Below are 21,658 nucleotides of genomic sequence, written 5' to 3' on the forward strand. Positions count from 1 at the left end.
AGTTTTCCAGCAAACGACAAACGAACGTCAGTTGTTGGCTGTCAGAAATCATAAGCAAGATCACTTGTCAGCGCGCTGCGAGATGACAGGCAAACAACATCTGTAAGCTTTATTGGAAACAAAGCGGGTTAGGAGAGGGGGAGTCGAAATTAGCTAAGAGACAGTGTGGTGAGCACTGTGTTGCATGATTTTCGAGATGCGATAGTTATTTCTAAAATTGTTGAGAATGTCAAATAAACAAAATATTTATTAATGAAGTTGTCAGTATATGCGTCAGTGTCAACTGGCTAATACAAAGAAAACCAAAAAATGAGGAGCAGATCATTAAATGCATGCAATCCTAAGAAATCATTCAAGTGATGAAATTAAGTATGTTTCAAAATGAGAAATGAGCGTGAATATTTACTTCTACGAGCGCTCATTGACACTTCATGCTGTATACAATTTTTTTTTCTTTTACAAAAATACATTTAAGAATATCTAAAAATGATCAGGCGTCACTCCTTATAAAGTTCCCCATTTGCTTTGCCAATTTACACTGCAGCAATAAATTGATAATTACTCGCTATTTGCAACACTAACTACACTTTTAGACGAGCATTTCATCGCCGTTTCTATTTTATCCTCATGAGTCATCGTATAATCACCGAGTGATCGATCGATCCATCATCGTCTCATATCGAGCAGCAGTTATGATAAGTCATAATTCGTTAGAAAATAGTTATTAGACATTTGTGTGCGCACGTATTCACCATTTAAGTGCCAAAATAACAAAAACCTTTCGAAACCATTGTTATTTGTGCTTAGAGCTAGTAAACGCCTGGAGCATTGCCAGCCCCCCACGAACGCTGGTGAGCGTATAGCGCTTAGAAAAAATCATAAATCCGTGACTGCATTGTTTGCGAGGTGTGAAAATATTCAAGTCGCTATACATAAAAATTGTAAGCTTACGAGTACAAAACTGTTGATCGCTTCGAAAATTATGATTAATGATCAATCAATCCAGCAAGTGAATATGCGAACGGTGTCGAGTGAGCGGCGATCGTCGAAACAAAATGTGGGCGATAAAAACCTGAAAGACACACAAAAAATGCCACAAATTGTAAATGCAGACCTTATAATTCAGCAACACATAAAAACGGCTTTGAATGCAACAAGTTGTCCTTTCCCCACAAAGTCACACATACGCGCATTTCGGCTTTACTTTATTATATTTTAAGATTTGTGTTTTCACCTTTTATGCATTCAATAATAAAAGTCATTTCTCGAGGCGCAGTAAAAAATTTATTAAATACATTTTCAGACCCGCATACATAGAAGTGTGTACATGTGTATATATGTCTAGAAATTATGCTCGCCGCACTGATTGTACGAGCTATTTCGAAGGCCTCAAATCTACCAAATTATGTCCGATAGCCAGCGTGATCAATCAAACATGCAGATGCGGATATCTGGCTGAGGTGCGTGTAGTGAATGCGCATGCGCTTGTGTGCTCGCTGTGGGCATTGTGGAGCGCGCAATAAAATGTGACACCTACTGTTGAACAATGAAATGATTTGTGGATGCCACATAATAAAAAGTCTGCCGTGGAATGCTGCGGACATGCATTCAACACGCAATTACGTACGCTTGTAGATGTGTAACCAATCGCGGGGCAAACGTAATCTGCAAGAGAAATTAAAAAAAGGTTAAAATGATGAAAAATATTTTTATTGATAATAATTAAAAGCGGTGAAGTGATAAAATTTTAATTTCTTATGTAAGTTTTTCTGTGAGTTATGTCGAAAATCACATAATTTATGTCGTAAAATGGGTTTCGAGAAGCATTTATGCATTCTAATGCACAACAATAATAAAACTGGTTGAAGGAAAACTAATCTGTAGCTGGGGAATACCAAAAAAGCGCTTTACTTCATCTGTAGGTGTGAGATATATTAAAGTGAAATAAACTTTGCTGCATAACAAACGAATTAAGCGAGAAACTTGGTTTCCTTTTTAAAACGGTTCTTCTAGCTGTGTGCCTATTGCATTATGTATTTTTAACTGATCATTCTTGATCAAATTCTAAAGCATTAGTTGCTTAAAATTTTATCTAGCCAATATTCCGATCTGATGCCTGTGAAATATATTGTTCTGCTCATTTCCTAATTTTTACAGCCTGAACAGGATATATTAAGTTTGCCACGAAGCTTGTAACACCCAGAAGTATACGTCGGAGATTCTATAAAATATATATATATAAACCATAAATGATCGACAAGACGGGATGAGTCGATTTAACCCTTTCCGTTGGTCTGTCCGTCCGTCCGACTGTCTGTGTATACCCGAACTAGTCCCTCAGTTTTTGAGTTATCGATCTGAACTTTTCCACCTGTCTTTTTCTCAACAAAAAACTGCCGATATCGGATCACTATAGGATATTGCTGTCATACAAACTGAATGATCAAAATCAAGTTCATGTAAGGAATCTTTTGTACTTGTGAAGCATATTATAGCTTCTTTGCAACCGAACTTAACGTTTTATATTGTACTCAGTTTTTGAGTTTGCAACAGTTGGTAACAGGGTCTGCTATAATGCCCTATTTTATGAAAATGAGTATAAAATTCAGCAAAACAAGTCAGCTGCGTATTCGAGTAGCCTGTTAATTGGCATTCTGGCCTTTCATGTGCAGTTTTGTGTTGAAGAATTAAGAGATAGACAAGTTGCGTGCAAAAATTCCATTGTCGGATAATTTTGAATGTCTTTGCAAATTAAGTATCATTCGTATGTTGGATTGAGTTGACTTGTTTCTGCCAATTTACATACTTACAACTGTCTATGTTGTCAAATGGACAGGCGGAGTATATTGCCAGCTACTTAACTTGTAGCTTGACAAAGGTCCTGAGGCTAGTTCACAGTAAAGCGCTCTTACACAACATCATCTGGCATGTTTAACCCATTATGAAAGAGACTGTTAGTGTTTCTTAAATGGTACAGGAGTATTAACATGAACATGCATGGTTGGTGTTGAGTTCAATTTATATTTTTTGGTTTATATATAGAGTAGTCATGAAAGGAAAACTCATATGCATATTTTCAAGTATTTCAAGACAATTAAATGTTACAAATCACTTTTAGTATTGATGTGAACGAAAATTTTTCTATAGTGTTATAATTTATATATATTTATTGTATGTATCAAGACATTTTCTTTAAATACATTCATTATGCGTTCATTTCCTTTCTTAGTGCTCTCTACTTCCCGCATTCCGCTGTTAAATGCTGAAATTTCATTTTCCTCACCGCTATTTTGGCTTCATGCGATGACCGTATATAATATTTTGCCACCTTTTTGCATTTTTTACACACCTTTTTACTTTATAGCCAGCACTTTGGACAAATTAAGTCCAGGAGTGTTGCTGCCGTTGTCGTGTCCGGCCGGTGTTGCCGGCAGGTAATGTGAGCGAATTACGCGCGTCGCACTCGGCAACACTTGGCCGCGATGCAGCGCGGAATTTCGTTGCCAAATTACAGGTCGGCGCGTTTAACTTTGAGGCTAAGAATCGTGCGCAATAAACATGAAAATTGATCATATTTCTGGCGCGAATGGGCGCTGGCAACACGCGCCGTCACAACAGCGGTGCCTTGCACCACAACACTCGCACAACTCGCACAAACGAGGCGTTGCAAACACGGTGCGCGCAGAAGGTGCCGAACGGCCGAGTGAAGGAGAAGACGCATTGCTACTGCTCTATAGCTCTTCAGATGCATGAGCGCATTTAAATAAGCACACACACACACACATCTACATGGTTGCGAAGGATAATCAGCTCGAAAGCTCTTTAAGGGGCACAAAGGAACGCATTGCGCGACTGCCGTCGTCTGCTCTGTTATTAAATATATTATTTCAATTAAAAACGAAAAGTGAAAATGTTTGCAAGCACATGTGATATGCATAGCTATTGCCTGCTTTACGAGCGCATTTATGGGTTGTAAAGGAGGTGAGTGTTTTCGTGCAACAACCGTGGACGTTATTAAATTTTTGCGTTGAGAATTGGCACAAAGAGCAAAGTTAATTAACATATGAAGGAGAGTGGTAAAATAAATGCTTTTAAAAAATATTATCACATTCTTTTATTGCCAAGTTACAGTTATAACAGTTAAGTATATAGTTATGCTTTATTTCAGTAAGCCATATTTTTAATGTGTTAAGGCGGCATATGGTAAATAGGGCAGCAGGCGAGTTATACCATATATTTTATTTTTATTTTTTCAGTTCTCGTCACAATGCAAAATGTTTATATGCAACCACTAAAACCGATAAGAAAATACTATAGCAAAAAACCAAATAAAAACAAAGAAGTAATTAAAATTCTTGTAACAGCTATTTTTGGGTACACGATCAGTTCGAGGTATGAGGTTTGCACTTCTCTAAACGCTCAAATAATCGCATGACGACTCTTGTTTATGGAATTTTAGAGTTTCCAGTGACACCTTGGTTGCAAGTAGGTGGATATTTGACCGAGTTTTTGGAAGATTTCTTTAAGAAGTTACACGGGTTTCACGGCTTCAATTTAAATTTTTTTTATTCTTTTATTAAACTCTATAAAATATTGTTCTAAATTCTCAAGTTGACAGCAGTAATAGTTTTGGAAACACGGCTTTGAAAATTTGCGCGCTTGAGGTCAGCTATAAAGTAACTTAAAACTTTGAACGCGTTTTTCTCGAAACTGTGTTTTCAAAGTCGGTTGTTAAGATTTTTCACAAGCTACTAAACCGATCTTACTGAAATTTTACACAGGCTTACACAAATTATATATCAAAGAGTTTACAACTTCTTGTTGCAGAGGATTTTTTTTTGTTCAATTACAACCATTTAAAAAACAAAAACGACGAGAAATTTTCACCAAAATTTGCATTTTTTTGTAAAAACGTCTGCCAAAAATACAATTTTCACTTTATCTTCATCACTTCTTCATCCTAATATCTAGTTAATGGTCTTAATTCAAACACGTTTTTTTTCTTTTTACTTTTGATGATGCTTTTAAAAATTCTGCTGTCAACGCGAAGGCACCTTTTTCCGAGGGGCTGCCTTAAATGACGTTTCAAAAATATCTTTCTTCCGTTTCTTTGAAAATTTCACAAAATCTTCATCAAATCGGAATAATAAAAAGTTTGAATAAAATATTTAATTTTTTATATGAAAAAAAAATTATTGAAAATAGGGCGTTATTTGTTAGACGTGACCCATCGAACCCCTTAAGTGCCTCAGGCATCTATCTCTTTTTTGGAGTAAAAGCTTTTCCCTTAAGATTTTTCGATAGCTATGATTTGAAATCACGACCCTTCAAATCTCAGTGTAAGGCAAGGAGAGCCTGGTAGAGTCTGTTAAAAAGAGCGATTTAGGTTGTAAGGTATTGTTGACAACTTGCCTGCTGTTTATGATATCCTGCAGCTCTTTTATAGATTAGGCTTACATAAGTCCGTTATTTATACTTATACTAATAGATTTCTCCTATGTCCATTTAATTGTATGTAGTTATGTTGGACGTCAAATGGTTGCTGTGGTCGGTTTATGCTAAGCAATTTGCTAAAAACGTTGCTCATTGCTGTGAACACAATTACACGAGAGTTTCATAACATTTCAAAAATTTTGTGTTTCTTTCGAAAATGTTCCATTATTACCACAAATAGCTGTGATCGCCTGTCCTAAACAAATTTCGCATGTTGCTCACCTATAAGGCTGCCGACAACAAAATTACAACTTCAACTGTTGAAACGACTAATCGCATTGTGCGCCGCTGTCGGTCTTGGCGCTTGCAAGTCAAGCAACTTGCGCTTTAGAGATTTTCAGTAGATAAGCAGTCCGCTTACATACATATTTTTATTGTTGTAGTTGTCACATAACTTAAATAGACGGCTGGGTGGTTTTGTGGGCTCAAATGAAATGTGAAGTGGTTTGCCAGCGCGCGAGCAAATGATGGATTAGGCAGCACTGTGCTAAACATATTTCTATAAATGTCCATACACCTGCATGTATGTGTGTGTTTTTTTTTTTTTTTTTTTTGAAAATGGTGTTATGTAAGTCGCATAGGTGGCCTTTATGAGTTATGGACAATAACGTGCCACCGCCACTGCCGACACCACGCCAACGCTACCGGCGGCAAGCATGCAATCACGGGTTCTTGTTCTGCGCCACTGAAAGGGTGCGCGCAAGGACACAGTTACTTAGCCACAAATTATATGTCAAAGCACATACATTTGTGTGTATGGGAATAATATTTTCCTTTTCATTTGTACTTATTTCAACAGCAAATTAACATGCAATGGAATTTCCCTTTTTGTTGGAAGCTTTTCATTTTTGTTGCCTTTGTGTCATCGCTGTTGTTTTGTTGTTAGGTGTTAGGTGTTAGACTCATATACAGTTTTTTGTTTGCTGTTTTCACTGCTTTTGCGACATGCGATGTTTTGTTGTTTTCATAATAAGTTGCTGATACTATGCATTAGCATGTGATTTCAGCAATTTATGTCTTTTATTACGTTCGAGTAATTCACACATACGTGTGGAAATGTGTCGACCAAGCAACACTATTCGCTGCTTCTACTTACCAAGCTATTACGAAAACTTTCTCATATCTCATAATTATGGGAGCGTTCGCACATTTCACGCATTTACAACGGCATAAAGCTTCGATATAAAACGAAATGCAAATGCAATTGAAGACGATACGATTTTTCAAACGTAGAATGTCTGCATAAATCTAGAGTGCCGCTGAGTCGTACGGAAGCTTCCAACTTACAATTTTTCGTGTAAATAAAAATTGCAAATATCTACTTTATATTGCTGCAACAGCAAACACTTTGCATTTTCGCAATAAACGAAATTGCGTAAAACATATTTTTTAATCGCTTTACTTCATATGTTCATATGTATTTTTTTTCAACTTTAGCTTACTGCTGTAAAATTTACAACTGACCATTTGTGTTTGTAGCAATTTCATAGCTTCACACTCCCTTCGAAATTCGTTTGCTCTTGGCTTTAGTTTGAATGCGTGGTACAACAGTAAAAGTTTTATAATCCTTATAAATTAATTAATTTGCCGTATCTGCGTTAATTCCGTCTCAGTTTTCGCTCTTTCACCGCTTCTCAACATTGTCGCCGTTGCCTTTGGCGCATGTTTATCACTACTTTGATCGCCCCCCTCTGCATACAGGCTGTAATATGCGCTGGAGTGTACATATATAGATGGTAGGCAGCTGCAACAATAAAACTTGTTAATTATCGTGGGCCGTTGTGGTTGTTAACATAGCTTATTATTGTTAGTATAACATTTTATTATTTTATTGTTATTACCAAAGGTATTTTTGTTTCAATATTCCTATTTGAAGTCATGGCGCAAGTTGCCGATAGTTGTGGACCGCGGCTTGCGCCAATAAAATATGGTAATGCTGCAAGACTCCTCGTATTACTGAATAGTGTAAATACCGTTTCTAATAAGCGGCTAGAAAGCGTATTTTGGTTCGAATAATTTCAGAAAATGTAAATTCTATATTCTTCCTGATGGTTTGTTACTGATGTTGATTTTGAGGTTAAGTTTTATTTTAGTTCAAAGTTAAGTTCTGTTCACTTCTGCTAACTTTGGATATTATGATTGTAGAATTCATGCAATCTTAATTACCAGTTGAGGCTTAATACTAAGCAAGTTTAGAATATAGAAGCTTGAACTTAATTTTAATAGATTATCGCTTATAGAAATAGCTTTTAGCTTATGGAAGGAATCTTTATAAACACAATTTAACATACGTAGAGTATCAGTATACAAATTGCCTGCTTGGTATTTGCCTCGCACACTTAGCTCTTCAAGTCTCCACTATACATACACATTTTAACTGTGTCAGCATGTTGAACGTCGTGTTAAAAAACATGTTCGCAATTAAGTGATGTCCTGCAGTGCGAACATTGTTATTGTACATTCCACTTGGTGGCGCCCTCCTCCATCCTTCTCAGTCTAGTATAGCATTTCTTGTACATACCGATAAACAAACAAACCCTAAATATATGAAATATGCCTTCGCGCTCGCTGAGCCAGGGTGTCTGTAGCAATGGATTTGTCTCCTTTAGCTTCGACATTCTTCTTTTTGTGGCACTTTCTTGTCGTTCGGTCGCACATTGCGTGTGGGGCATTCAATTGCGATTGTGACTGTGGCAGTGCGCATGCGCCGTATGCAAAGCGCTTTGCTAACAAGTGAGTGGTAAATATGGCTTGAATGTATTTGTAGGCATATATATATATGTATGTGTGTACGTTGAAACAAGCACATCTCACCTGGCGTTAACACAAAGGTTGCACGTAAATGACCCAAGTTATCATAAACATGTCAAAAGTTGTAAATTAAGTGCGCAGCATGCCACCAAAACAACGGTAACAACCAGCAACGAAGCAAAGACAGTCCCAACTAAATTGTGGCAGAATTTTGTATATGAGGTCATTCGTAATGTGCTTGTTGATGACCGTTGAACGCCTTACTAAATGGCCACCTTATTTATATGAAAACATGTTTGTCGGTTTCTGCGCCTAAAAGTCTGCTTGGTGGATATGTGGTGTGCTAGTTTGTTTAGTTATTTCAAGTACTGAGAAACTGCACGCTTGTTGCCAGCAAACATAAAGTAATTTCAGTATCGCGCGCGAAAAATTTCAAATTATTAGTATTTACTTAATTATTTGCAGTCTATGATATTTGAAGTACTTTAGTCGGGTTGTACTTCATAGGCACCAGTACACCACAGATACACAAACCAAACATTCGCGCTAAATATGAATAATGAAAAAGTTAGCGCTAACAAAACTTAACTACCGTAAATTAAGCGAACAATTAATGTAGTTGGGTGTGAGGAATGGTGACCCTTTCGTGCCTACATAGCGGTGAGCTTGCACGCGAAAGCTTTTGCCACCAAAATAACACAATAAATGCCTTTCAACTGCCACCAAGTGTTGATGTGCCAAAGTTTGATACCAGAAATAGATTGAGTGACAGCATAAAATACATGCAATGCGTTAAATTCCACTGAAACTATTGAAAAACGAAAAAAGTAAAAAAAATATATACTCAGCAACTCATAATAGTCAAACTACGCTTTTGTAAGCGGAAAATAGAAAAATAATGGGTGCGCCCACATTCTCAACCGAATAAATGCACTGTTCAAATATTAGAGTGATATTTGCCCAAGCCTCTCACTCTCTTTTGTGCGTTATATTTAGAGTTTACGCTAAAAGTGGAGTGCTTTGCCGTTTACGAGCTGCTGGGCGGCTTAAATTTCTACACATCATTAACCAACGAATAGTAGCTGAGCACCCAATGCACTACATATGCTTCGCAAGAGGAGTCGCGAATATACAAATTATAAATACATATTTATTCTTTTGTTTGGTATTTTAATTTCGTTTTATTGCATTTGAGTTAATAACAGCATTAATTCTAAATTTGTGTTTTTTGATAAGCGTTTGCACCCTTTATTCAAAACAATTGTGTGTTTGTGTTGTAAAATAATATACATATATAATAATAACCTGAATATTAGCAACAATTCATTGTGGCTCTGAGCGGAGCACATCAAAGGACGATGCAATCAAATGGAAGGAGTGAATTTGTTAATGCGTTTTTATAGCGCGTGTGCCATCCCCACTGCCATTATCATTACCAAGGCTAACAATAGCGAATGTGCTAATACCAAACGTGGTATGTATGTGTTATGCAGCTTATAATCGCTTCAAATGTGTGTGTTTGAGGCGCAGGTGGTCGACGAACGGCGAGAAAGGGTTAAATGTGTTTATTTGTTTATGGGATACACAGCAGGTTTTGTTATTCCGAGTTTATCGCAAGTAAAACAGTTATTAGTAGGCGAAATTAGTGGGAAATGTTGATTGTATGAAAGTGTGTGTTTTTGGGTAATTCCATTGTTGCATGAATTAATGCGAAACTCGCATGTTTACAGCGTATATGCGTTCGAAAATTATTGTTTCACTCGCTTTGTGAGCCAAAGTCGCCAACAACAAGTGCCGAAAACGCATTTAGTATCGAATAATTATGCATATCCAATCGCAACTTGCTGTATCGATTGGAAAAAATGAGAATCCGTAGCTATCTTTTCAAAAAAAAAGAAGAAGAATTAGGCTATTGAACTAGATTTAGAAATTCCTGCATAGAAATCAAGATATAACAAATTCAACAACAAATTAGTAACAAATCCTAGCAGTGCAATAATTAATTCAAGAAAATTTCAAGGTTATGCTCGTTGACAAAAAAGTTAACTAGTCTCAAGCAATGAGCGGTCTTTTGCAAAATTATTCTCGTCACTCTCAGCGGTTGTAAATTTGTTTGTGTGTCTATAGCAACAATAATATTGCACAATTTCTGGGCGCAAAAGATGTGCAACGAAATTCGTGAATAATCTCTTCATCGGCTCACACACAGACATCTCAGTTACTAAGCAACCACATAAACAACACATTTAATCATACACTTATGGAAAACAGTTATCTTTGCTGTCATTTTAATGAAGTGTGTTCACACAATATTTAATCATCTCTGTACATTTCCTCCAAGTAATTCTTCACTGCCGGAACAGCATTTCCTCACCATTGTCAAGCCGCATAATTAACACAATTGACAACACATGCAGAAAGCACACACACATATACACTAATATGCAGTTAGCAGCATAAAGTTTGTATGTGTGTGCATGCAATAATTTTTGCATATTTAATTGGATACTTACATGTTGCATGTTGTTTGCCCCATTACATTGTCCACTTGCCGCAAACACTGTCGACTGTTGACTGTTGGCTTTTTATTAAGTGCTGTAATAATTTCTTTCCTCATTTCTTGTGCCACATCTTGCAACGGGCATAGGTGCATAGGTACTTGTTGCACTTGCTTCTGCCCGTTTGTTGCACATATTAATTGTGAGCGCTATTTGACAGCAGTCACTTGACTTGTATCAAGTCGGCATTCAAGTGTTGCCACCTGTCATAATCGCCTTGCAGAATAGTGGTAAATTTGCATTTGCCTTTGCGGCTTTTTCGCTTCAATTAATAAGCAAGCAATGAGTTGCCGCAAGCGCTGCCGCTAATAAAGTGTGGTGCAAAACTAAAATTTACAAAATTACAACAATTCCATATCTGTTCGGTTGCTCTGGCTCCCACTCTTAGTTGCATACATAGAGACATTTCCACAACTACGCGCACGCGTAACGCCGCTGACTTAGTCTGCGCGATAACTGTAGTGAACCTGTTTTCCCCCATTTGGCGCATAGGCATTGTCCTATCTGTGTTGCAAGGCGGCAGCTCTTAAAGTCAATCGGCAAGCGGCGTTTTGTGTTGCCTCAACTCACACGAGTTGTTTCTTACTTTGTTTGCACTCTGTTTTTTTTTTTTATCTGAAACGGAACCGCAAATTATTTTAATTTGCGTTAAATAAGCATTGAAGTGGGAAAAATATGATGAGTGGCTCTGAGCGGTGTGCGCAAAGTGGCGGCAACATTGGCGCAAATTCGATATTTGCAATGGAAATTCATCGTACACAGGTGTGGAAAGCTCAAGCGAAAGCCTTTGCGCTGCGTTGCATATGTGCAGCATTAACAACTACAACAACAATGCTAATAACAACAACAGTGATAAATCAAGTTTTGCTGCAATACGGTGAGACTTTTTCAACGCGTTGCACATTGTACAAGTATGTTGCATGTTGCGTAGTGGAAATTAGCGCGCATTTTAGCGCCACTTGTACGCACCCAGGTGTTAGAGTTGGCTCTAAGCTCGTGCAGCGTTGCGGCAATTAATGTTGCGCGTTGTTGGCTAATTGCAGTGACAGCAAACCTGTCGATTGCTGCAAGCCAGCGTCCAGCATTTCATACATGCAACACGAGTCTGCTAAGTAAGTCAATGCGAGTTCATATTTCTATGACTACAAACTAGTCACAGAGTACAGTTACATAGCATATACGAGTATTGAGCCAGAACTTCCTCACCGTTTCCGCTCCCACTTATCTGCCGTGCAGACCACCCAAAAACCTTATCTTCAACATTTTCAACACGGGTTTCCAATTGTTCATCGTTTAATTTAACCCTTTTGCTTTTCTGCTCGCTTGTATTTTGATTGAAAAATTTGTATAACAAACGGTCAGCCATCCTAAATGGTCACGAATGGTGTCAACATCGAATATGTGAGCGATTGTTCAAGTCGCTTGAATTATGATAGCAATTTATTTAAAATCAACAATGACCGAACCTACTTAGTGAATGTTCAGAAGGCGCGCTCTACACGCCACACATAAGCAGAGATGGCAGCGTATAAAAAATCGCTATTAATAATACTTTTCAATTTATCAGCATCCGCACACAAATGATTATGAATGAAGTAAATGAATTAGTCGGCGGTTAAATTTGGAAAAAAGTAATAAAAAATCTAAAACACACAAATACAAATTCATTCACAAAAAATACGAGAAACCTTTGTAATTGTATGCACACACACACGTACACGCACATGTTTCTGTAAAAGTAGTGATTAAGCTCAGAATGTGCTGAATTGAGGCGCAGCATGTGGCCTGCAGCAGCCAGCGTGGGGACACATTTAGTCACAATAAGTGAGTAATACCTGTATTTGAAGGTGATCACACAACTACCTATATATGTATGTATTTATATATACTTTATATATGTACATACGAAATGTATGCTATATTCTGACTAAACGTGAATAATTGCAACGCCGATTCTCTTAAACTAAAATAGATTCTATTGAAAATGTTATGCTTTTAAATCTCCAAATAATTTCCTTAAATAAAAACTAAAGCTACATTTTTGGAGCGATGTCTAGAGCAGTAGATCTGTGTTCAGAAGAGCGAAATAATTATTATTGATAAATTAAGATTTTGTATGAAAATGCAAGTAATAATTAAAATATATATTTGCTAGCATGGCTACTGTTTGTCCATCTGTCCGTCCGTCTGTCTGTATATATGCGAACGAGTGCCGCAGTTTTTAATTTATCTATCTGAAATTTTGCACACGTCCTTTTCTCATCAAGCAGCTGCTCATTTGTCGGAACGGCCGATATCGGACCACTATAGCATACAGCTGCCATACAAACTGAACAATCGGAATAAAGTGCTTGTAAGGAAAACTTTTTAATTTCATGAGATATCTTCATCCATTCTGCATGGATTATTGTTCAAAGCAACGATACATCTCAGAATAAAATTTTCAGATCGCGTCACTATAGCATATAGCTGACCGATCAAAGTGCTTGTAAGGAAACTTTTGTATTTGCGAAGGGTTGTCATAGCTTCGGTGCAACCGTTGTTAATATTTTTCTGTTGTTAATATCATTTTTCATCTGCAATCCATCGAATCACGAGAGCTGAAATGCCGTTTTCCGAAATTCTTTATTAGTTTTGCACTTGTTTTTTGCGCCTTTTTCAACGCTGCTTCTTATTTGCGTCACTAAAATCGCTCGCTTTGCTCACACTGCTGCCTATCAGCTATTCAATCTGTGCCGTTTTTGTTGGTGTTGTGCTTTTCACTGATCTTTTCTTTGCGCTTTATCGATTACAGCTAATCGTGATTAAGTGCATTCCATTTGTTGCCACACTGCTGCCACAAACAATGCTGTTGCTTAGATTCAACGCGCTAAGCAACATGTTGCACACTCATGCTCACGCTTTAGCTCGCGCCCCACACACCATGAATGTGTAAGTGTGTCCGTTAGTGTGCATGGCTGTGTACACACAGCAGCTTAGAGGCTCTGACAGTCGAGTGGAAGACAAATTAATCGCCACGATCAATTCCGCAATGAGCGCACTGACTGCCAACATTGCCTGATATCGATCGCTTACTCAATGCAAACCAAAAGGGGCAACAGCAATAATTATGGGGGAATTTTGTCAACTCATGCAATAAGGATGCTGTGTGGCGGTGTGTGCGGCATTATGCTTGTCATGCATCAACAACAACAAATATTGATTGGTTACGAATATTCAGTGTTGAGCCACGTTTATTAGCTTTGCTGTTGTTGTTGTTGGCACCGAAATATTTGGCCGTTGCTACCCCGCCTGTATGTCTAACAGCAAAGCGATTAGCTCAAGTGTCAGCCGGTGTTTTGTTGTTCCACTCACTCGGTCGTCTCTACATCTCTGGGCCGAACGTCCGTCCGCGCGGCCATTTGATGGTTCAACGCCTGTGTCATTATTAGCTGCGTTCACTTACATGTTTTTGCTTATTGTTTGGGCCGCTCTTGTTGCTTTTGTTGCTTTTGTTGTTAAATGGTTTGTCTACATTTTGGGCGCTCGCGCTGCAGCTAATGTTGCAACAATGACTTGATAAAATGTGGCTGAAAAACACTTAAAGCCCTCAATTGACCAATCGAGCCATAAAGACAGTCTTCAAAGCGTAAACCCAGATTGAAATGTAATTCGTCATTAAACTACGCGTTAAAAAGGGCACGTGTCAAAGTTGCGTGGTTGCACTTAAGTGCTTGTGTTTGTTGTGTTTTGCGTATTGAATATTGAGTGTGAGTCCATTAGATTGTGCGATTAGACTTGCGTTTGTCTGTTTCCACCAATATTTGGCATTATTCCAAAGAAGTTAAGTCTGTAATTTTTGTTGTTGTTGTCGCTGGATTTTTTGTAAACTATTTTCCTGAAGATAAAGTATATATATACACAGCGGTATATAAAGCATTAAGCTGTTAATTAAAATATAAATAAATGACGTGATCGATGCATAAATTTTTAATTGAATTGATAGTAATGAAAGTAGACGGCATCGCAAATCAGTAAAAGCAACGAAGCATGCAATATAAAATGAAGAAGAAAAATAGGTCTTTAGTTTCTTAATACAAGCCGATGTGTGGCCGATGTGAAAGGAAAAATGTAATTTTTATATGGTCAGCGGACTCTAATTTTCGTACTTATCAACAATTAGTATCCTTTCATAAGACAATTTTCTTTTCAGCATTTGCGCATCACAAAGAACTCAATTCAACAACTTCTTGGTCATAGCAGGTCTAGAGAAAGCTCTTCGACATAGTAGTTCATCCAAAGGGAATCAATGTGTTTATATCTCATACGTTTGTGTTTGATGAAGATGAATGAAATATGGCACATACTTTCCATGAGAACCACGAAGAATATTATATCATAAAGAACAACAAATAGCTTTTGAAATTTTTGATGAGTCTAATTGCGATTAAATTAATTATTTTCGATGTTTGAAAACTGTTAGCATATCTAATTCGATGTTGGCGCCATGTAAACTTTTCGCTTGCACAGTGAAATATCTGCAAAAGATGCTAAAAGTCTTTCGAAGTTTATATTTCTTAGATTTAAGAAGATTTAAGATTAATTTAACAAAATTTGTTTAGTCAGCGCGTAGATAAATATCTTCGTTATATTTTTGCATGCGAGTTCTACTGAGAGAGAATTTTTCAGCACAAATGACAACTTCTCGTGAACATTACTCTTGTATATTTAGGCTCTCCACATCATTTTTTGAGGTCCAGTAATTAGTATCACTACATACATATTCTAAACACATTTCACAGTTTTTTCTTTTTCAATTCTAATACTCAAAGTTTATAATAAGTACTCGCAAATACTCCACTCAAACTCACCACTTATTCCATGAATGTCTCACGTTATTTGGACACTCTTAGAAGTAGTCAATTTGCCGACGGTGCATACACTTTTAAAGTTAAAATTTTCCTCAGTAAGTTTTATAATAATTTTGTTCAAATCACAAGCGTTTTGTTCATTTAAAAAAATAGCAACAACAACCAATTATTGTAATGAAAAGTAAGCTTTGTTTTGGTGGTAGCACAACGAAAGCGCATTTTAATGCAGAGCAGCTCCTTTAATCCGCCGGTGTACAACTGCGCAAAGCAACAACAACTAACTGAAGCGAAAAACAGCAAAAGCGCCTAGTCCCAGTCATACCCAGCGCCAGTGCCAGTGGCAGAGACGGAGTCAGAGTCAGCGGCAAGTTATAAAAAGCAAAAACGCACTGGCTAGCGAATGGAAGAAGCGAAAAGCAATAAGCAAATCTGTAAGGAAATTCGCAAAGAAAGAAAACAGAGAAAACACGCAAGTAAAGCGTAGCCTTTTCAGCCTTTTTGTGCTTTTGACTGCAAGTTTAGTTGCTTGCGTGTGTGTGTGTGCATGGCTGTGGGGCAACTGGAACAGAAAGCGAACTGGCGAAACAAGTTTGCAAATTTCAGTTGAGCGCTAACGGTGGCAGCAAATAATGTTTTGCACAACAGAGGGAAGACACAGCGGTTTGGGTTAAAATGAGAGCACTATTTTTTTGGGAAGCAGGACGAGCACTGCTGATTGTTGGGTATAGTATGCTCTTGTTGTTGTAGTTATAGTAGTGAGAGAAGCAGCCTCGGAGACGGTTTGGAAGTTATTAAATTGGAAGCCAATTCCATGCGGAACTGAGCGCCACTTAATAAGAGAGTTTGGAGAGTTTTTGTGTACCAAACAAGTTTTCAAAACGCAATTTTTCCTGCCTTTCATTTGAATATAACTCATTTATGCATGTATTGTATATTATGCAGTTTTGTTGTTAAACATTACATTTTTGTCTAGCTTTTGCGTTAAGATTTGTTAGTGGTCAGTTGTTGCCTACAGAAACACATGTACAGCCATACATATGTGCATACATATATATATTTAAACGCTCGGCTTGTGCGTAAGTACTTATGTTCGCGCGTGTGTATGTAGGTGTGTGTGCATCTAATGTCCAATACACTTATCACACAGCAGGTGACAAAAATATTGATGGGTATCCATCAACAGCGGCGCCTGCATGCCAAAAGTTAATGATTGCATCACTTGTTGCAACAATACCATCACCGCTCCCGGCAAACAGTCAATGTCCGAAATTACACGGAAATCTTCGCATTGAACAAGAATCAAGAAATGTAATTAATAATCTTCAGCCGTTTCAACGTTACAGGGGCGTAAGATCGCTTAATATTGTTGTTATTGTGGTTATGTTTATTTGCGCGCTTTGGCTATTTAGAAGAAGACACGACGCTAGAGCGAAGACCCACCTAATTATACACATGTTTGATAATTTCGATTGTAGAATTACAAAATGTTTGGCTGCATTGGCTCTTCCACGAATTCGGGCTGTGCTGCGTGATCGCTGCTGTGTGGGCCGAAGTGTCCGACCCATTGTAGTGGTCGGATCCGTCTATTGTTCGGCAGTTTCACACACATACCACGAGCGCTAGCCACAGTACTGGGTATTGCCCGGTTGCTAGTCCATAAAACGGCGTCTTTTTGTATTATTTCATAGATATTTCTCTCGACAACAATTGTTGCACGTTTTCGCATCATTAATCAAACGTCAATTGGACGCAGCCAAAGCAGCCTCGATGCGCGTGTGTGCATGCATAAAGAAAGTGCCAATCGCCACAGTGTGTGTTGATAGCGATGATGTTGCTGTTGTAATTGTTGTGGCTGCTGTGGAATTTTCAGAAACTCAAGTCATTGTGTGAGAGACAAAGCGTGTTTGGTTCTTAATCTTCTATTTATATAGTTTTTTGTTTTTGGAAAACACCACTGCATGAATATCAAAAAATATGAATATTTTGAAACCGAAATTCGCCAGCATCGCCAGCGTAGACTGTGCGGCGCGCACATCTCTACGGAAGATCAGAGTGGCGGCTTTTGTTGTAAACATTGTTTGTAAACATTTTATTTTGTTCACATGCGTGCCCACTACTAGCTTTTACTATTAGAAGTTGTTGTTGTAGCAGTGGTTATTTGCGAATTTTACGATGCCACAACAAACGCTCCGCCCCGGGCTGCTGCCGCACAGCAGACACACTGGCTATATGCCGCGCATTGCCACATTTGATGGCGGTGTTGCACGGTATGTGTGCAACGCATTCATGATGTGCATTACTTGGTGGAGTAATTAAAACTGTCATTAAAAAATGTTGTTTGTTTGCTAGTTTGTTGGTACTAAACATAAACACAACCCGCGACGTAACCACATCAGAGAAACGGTGAAATGGGTGAATGGGGGAAATCTGTTTGATGAAATGCGGACGTTGGGGAAGAGCCTGGTGGCATGCTGGCAATGACTTATGACAAAAGGATGTTCCAATTTATTTGAACGTTTGTGCAATAAAATGTGGTAGCTACAAAGTTGCCGCTTTTTGTGCTTACCTTATGTATACTGCTGAAATAACAACAATTGTAACACAATAAACTAAAGCAACGTGGCATAGGGGTGAATCTTCATAACGTAACGAACCAGACTTGAAATAGAAGTCTTTTATAAAAACAACATTTTGGCCATACATAATTGCATAGGACTTTTAGACTGTTTTTGAGTACTAAATCGGTCGAAAATTTTGTTCAGGCGTGATGTGCCAGATAAATAAATGATAAACCCATATAAATTTATACTAAAATAATTCGACAGGTGGCCATTGAGACTTTCTCAGTTTGTTCGTATTTATTGCATAGCTTATTTCGCGGGATTTGCGGAGACTGAATCAAGAAATTCCGTAACGAAAATAAACCTAACACGATCACAAAGTATGCACAAAATGTTTGCATAGTTTTAGGCGTATTTTCTTATATCTTAAGCGGTGCAAATCAATTGAAGAGCAGGGTGATTCAAATAAATTAATATTTAAGATACAATTTTTTTAATGGCAAATGCATATATAGATTTTAATAAAAATTTAATTAATAAAAAATAAATAATACAATATTCGGAGCCATCATATTAGCAAAATTATTATTATTTTTGTAAATAGCTAACCCATTTTGTGGAACAGTATCTCGTTTGACTTGAACAATACAATTGAAATTAGGTATTTCAATAGGATTATCAATGGTAATAAATTTCCTCTAATCTTGGCTGGCGATTTCAACATCAATTTCGCTGATAAAATATCAGAGCACACAAGAATCCACAAATATGGGACCACCATTGACGCGGTATTTTCCAGATATTTAGAGGATATCAAGACTCAAACTTATGTTTCTTATATCAGTTACTATAAACCTATAGTTTCAATGATAAAAATTCCTGAATAACCTACATATATTGTAAGATAATAAAAATATTTTCAAAAATATTAACTTCTCATTTATTCAATAACGGAAAAAAATGTGTTTTCTTATCGATCACTACGCTCAAAAAGTGTAACTTGAATTAATATCAAAGAAAAAAGATATTCTGCATAAAAAATAGATAAATAATTATAATTGCATAAGTTGATAAAAAATGCTCTGCAATAGCTTTCCTGCGGCAGTCCCCGAGTGCCACACGTACTTTTTTAATATGTGTATCTTTATTATTGAAGCTACGCTCTTTTTTTTTAATGCGAGTTTTATTACAAGATTGCTGCAAGTAATTAGATAATGAATTTGGAGGAAAACGAAACTTAAGTTCACAATTCTTTCTCGGTTCTCTACTTTTTTCTTTATTATAAGAATACCAAGATCTTTTGGAATATTTTGATTACCAATATACCTTGGTGTACCCATTGTCGATCCAAGGACTTTTGACTGGAACACACAGTGGAATACCATATATCCGAATCTGTTTTATTATCGCGTTGTATAACAAAACTTTGTTGTTAAGGCTAAGTTTAAAATTTTTATACAACAGGCAGTTTAAATTTGCTGCCCTTATTTTCATGCTTATTAAATTGCTGGATATACACACATATGTTTTCTCCATGTGAGCCTTCTATTCTAATGAATGTCAAGATAAGTTACATCATTTGCTGGTGGCACTAAGAGGTTATTCATTTTAATCTGCTGACACATTTTCGGTTTTAGTGTTATTCGCCTCTTAGATCTTAAACTACATCCTGAATACTATTCCGTTAGAGATACATTCTTTTGTGAAAAAATTTGCTTTGTTAAGATCTGGCAATGCTTTGCAGAAACATACAATAGCGTTGGTAATCATAACATTCCTGAAAGGCAAACTACTGAAAAGAAAGAACATTAGTTTAGGTATAAATTTCCACTTGTGAAAGTTACTAATCTGCTTTATATAACAGAAAACATTATTACTATTGCCTAACTATTATTTTTTGATAAAAATCGTCAAATGGCGCCGTTAAACGAGATACTTTACTCAATTTGCTGATTTTTATTATAAACACGTTTACTATACATATACACCGAAATAACTCACGAACGTATTTGTTGTTGCGTGCATTCATTTTTATTTATGCTGCGTAATAATTCATAGAATATCAACAACTAATAAGTTGACCTTTAATCGCATTCCATTAGATTAATTACATAATAAAGTGCATAACAAAGTTGTGTGCAATTTGCATTTCCACGCACTTTCATAAATTTGCAGGCATTTTTCATACGCATTAGAATACCACACATATGTATATAAGCTCAAACACAAGCACATAAATATATCAGCTTATATCAAACCATTTTACCACAATGTGCCCCTTTGCAATTGCAACATCAACGTTCCACGCACCCTTTGCTGTCACCCGCCTAAGTCCAAGCATAAATATACATAAATACTCTGCTATATACCTATGTATATGTATTCTATATATATTCATATGTATGTATAAATTCATGCGCCCGAGTTGTTATTCGCACACATTATTTACTCGCTTTGTGCGTTACGCACTAATTTTCCGCATAATTTTTCACAAATCCAATTGCACTTTGAATTCTTCAAATTGACATTGCGTGCGTCGCGGCTCCTCTACGCACTTTTTACTTCTCACCGCCGACTGTCGCATGGCTTGTTGAAAGTTTGCAAAAACTGAACCATTGAACGTATGCACATACAAATATATAGATATATATATATATATATATATTTATATATATGTGAACATACCTATGTCATAATTGGCCCCTTTTATTAGGTATTAGACGCACTTTTTCGCATTTCCGACTTGACTGCAGTGGCATTATGTTTGACATGCGTCATTTTCTGCCACAATGGCCAAGGTAATTTGTTGCATGCCAGCGGACAGTCACATTTCACGATTACCAACCACTATTGGCTTGTCTGGAGATTACATTTGTATCATAGTTATTATAACTAGTTAACTGGACGGACTAATTCTAATGATTTCTCCCAAAACATGTGAACGGTAGACCGAAATTCTTCCTTCAGCAACAGATATTTCTTCATAAAATTTTAATCGAAATCATCCAAAATTACTTTCAATCAATTAATATAATATAAAGAAAACCTGTGCAAAGTAAAATATATTTTTATTTTAAGGGAAGGTCATGCACTAAGTTTTCGTGACCATACAATCTCGAGACTCCCAGGCTTTTAATTGTCTGAATCCGTCGTTTCTTTGGTGCTCTATTTGTTTGGTTTCCATTGTAAGTTTCTATTATATGTGGTCCATTTTTACATTTTTCATTGTTTCTGAATGTTTTAAATTTGGTTGCTACAAGATGGTTATGTGATATTAAATATTGTAAGCCCCGCACATTTTATTTACATTTGTTAAGCATTGATATTAGATATTTCTATATATCTCTTAATTTTTAGTTTTGGATATCAGCTATGGATCTACAGAAAAATTATGACTAGAGGGGAATATAAAAAGTTATAAATTTGAATATTTCGAGATATATTT

General features: G+C 36.9%; 1 long non-coding RNA gene across 1 annotated transcript; it reads right to left on the reverse strand.

Moving 5' to 3' along the window:
* Positions 1-1,275: 1,275 nt before the first annotated feature.
* Positions 1,276-16,003, reverse strand: LOC118682167 (uncharacterized). The gene is made up of 3 exons (XR_004977838.2): positions 15,653-16,003; positions 6,958-7,237; positions 1,276-1,665 (listed from the first exon to the last, which is right to left on the reverse strand). It is a non-coding gene; the product is annotated as an uncharacterized lncRNA (long non-coding RNA).
* Between the last annotated feature and the right edge of the window lie 5,655 nt (positions 16,004-21,658).

Source organism: Bactrocera oleae, chromosome 3 (genome assembly GCF_042242935.1).
Source record: "Bactrocera oleae isolate idBacOlea1 chromosome 3, idBacOlea1, whole genome shotgun sequence".
Lineage (NCBI taxonomy): Eukaryota > Metazoa > Arthropoda > Insecta > Diptera > Tephritidae > Bactrocera > Bactrocera oleae.